The sequence below is a fragment of the Lygodium microphyllum genome, chromosome 5 (assembly GCF_053477565.2).
Source record: "Lygodium microphyllum isolate KBCC chromosome 5, Lygodium_microphyllum_v1.1.10, whole genome shotgun sequence".
Lineage (NCBI taxonomy): Eukaryota > Viridiplantae > Streptophyta > Polypodiopsida > Schizaeales > Lygodiaceae > Lygodium > Lygodium microphyllum.
Window position 1 is genome coordinate 96723528 of NC_141139.1, and position 2578 is coordinate 96726105.

Sequence of the window (2578 nt, forward strand, 5' to 3'; positions counted from 1 at the left end):
GTTTGCTAGGTAAGGCTGGTCACAGGGTTGCGAGTGTGGAAGTCTTCTTAGTAATCTACAATGTATGACATCATGGCCGAACCTTCCTAGTTAGCACAAGGTCTTGACCTAGGGTCTTGACACTCGGTCGGCAAGTGGTTTTCACCACAGTACACGCATTGGACATGCGGGCGCGTTGGTCGTCTCAACATGTCTTGTAACTTGGCTAATTCCATTTTGACCTCAGCCAGTCTCGGTGGCCTTCCCCTTATCTTAGGATGATGGGATTGACTGCTCGCTACAGGCTAACGTTCTCTGGTCTCCTCTAGATTTGAGCTCTTGGAGCTTCGCTCTTTCAGTTGATCATTGACTCTGATGGCTTTCTCAAACACTCTAGCCACCGCGTCCTGCTACAAGCTTGAATTGCCTGCCAAATCCTTATACAACTCCTCATCTCGAATTCCGCTGATGAATACAGTCAAAACTACTCTGTCATTCGGTCGCTCGCTTAGAGGGATTCTCTTAAAGAGACTCCTCACATGGGTCATGTAGTCGCAGATGTTCTCCTTCTCTTTCTGCTTGATGTTCATCAAGCGTACTAGCAGGTTATCGGAGTATCCAAACTCGGTGAATCTCTTGACTAAGAGATCTTTGAGGTCATTAAAGTTGGCTCGCTCTGCAGCATCTAGGCTCGTATACCACGTCCTACCCTTGTCGCCTAGGCAAAGACCTAATGCTTGCAAGCATTGAGTTTGGTCGTTGAGGCTGTTGGCTTTGCAAACTTGCTCAAACTGCTCAACAAAGCTGTATGGGTCGTCCTAAGGTTGGTACTTATCGAGTTCTTTGGCAACAATCGGTATTTTGGCCTGACTCTTTGAGCCTTGGTTCGCCCCTAATCTTACGAGTAGCAACGTCGCTAGTGCGGTGGCACTCTACTCTACTGTTGTATTATCGAGTAAGCGTTTCATGAGACGCTCGCTCAACGTCAAGTCTCCCTCCAGTGCTCTCTTATGGTCCATTCGGTTTCGGCCAACCAAGTTCAGCACTCGCTACACCTCATGCAGCTCCATGCTTTGCCTTTGGCTCCTAGCCTCGTGATCCCTATTGTACTCAGCTATTCCCTGCAATGCCTTGCGTTGTAGCCTTCTCTCCTCCTCTAGATCTGCAATGATTGCATCTGCTATCCTACCGCGGTGCTCGTACCGGGCGTGTGCGTCGTAATTGCTCACCAGTGCTAAATAGCATCTGGGAATACATTCAAATCGAGCTCCTCATTAGACCGATGGTCTGAGCTCTCTTTCGTCATGGTCGAGTTCTCGCGCTCCACTACACTGTCGATCAGGTTGAATGGACTTGACAGATCCTCGTCGTTGGTGCTCCCTGCTTGGTCCTATTCTGTGCTTTGATGGTTTGTCTATATCTTGGGTCCTCTCCTATTGGTGAGTTCCTTGAGTAGTTTATCTGAGTGAGTTCCTTTGGTTTTTGAATACAACCCTCACTTTATGGTCACTCAGTGCGTGTGTGCTTCTCATGCACTTGTGCCCAATCAGGCTTTCAGCTCTCTTAAGTGTACTTCAAGTGCAGAAATTCAATGTGAGTGCAGCAAGCAATTCCTCAGCATCTTACACACTCTCGCTTGTTTTGGGCCTAATAGGCTTGTAGATCCATTTTCTGGACGTTTTGTCAGGGTTTAGGGTTTCGTCGTATGTTGCCTTGTTCGTTTTTGGTCGATCAGGTTTTACGGCTCAGTGGCTCGCATCTAACTCCTTGGGTCTGGCAACTGTCCACTTCTAGCCGCTAAGCGGCTGCGCACTACAATTTCTCTTATCACGTGTGCCAGAATCAAGTTCTCAACGCCTGAAGGGTTTTGATAGTTTGCGCTGCTGCGTATTTGCCGGGTCAGGTCAAATTTTTGAATTTGACCAAAAGTTGCACTCGGACCAACTGGTCTGAATTGCAGGGTCCAAGTAGGTCACTTGGACGGGCTGAGGCATAGGGTCAAGGGCCGAATTTTCAGGTTTGACTCGGACGATTTTGATTCGGAAGGGCCGAATAGCGAATTCAGACAGGGTGATTCGGACGGGCCGAACGGTGCTTGGGTCGAGGGCCAAATTTGAGACTTAGATGGGTCACTCGGATGGCGAGCCAAGGCCGGATGTGCCACGTGGCAAAAATCTTTGACTCGGACGGCCGAATGGTTGACTCGGATAGTTGCCTCTGATGGGGTCCAAGGGCAGCCGAGTGGGCCGAGTGACAAGGGCCGAGGGCCGATTCTGGGACTCGGCCCAGGAAAGGCCACTCGGACGGGCCAAATGCGGCACGCGTGACTCGAGCGAACGCGATTTCGGTCGATTCACCAAATGTAGGCCGGCGCCATGGTCATGCACTTCTTGATCCTATCTAGGGAAGTAGAGGGAGAGATTCATATACCTGAACGAGCCGGTAAGTGCATCCGTGATGCGATCGAATCGATACGAGCTGGAACTCTCTATCTCTCTCTCTCTCTCTCTCTCAATGAAATGGCACAAATGAGCTCTCCCTTGGCCTCCTGGCTCTTATATGCCTTCCCAAATGTGGCGTTGATGCCCCCAATCACTCA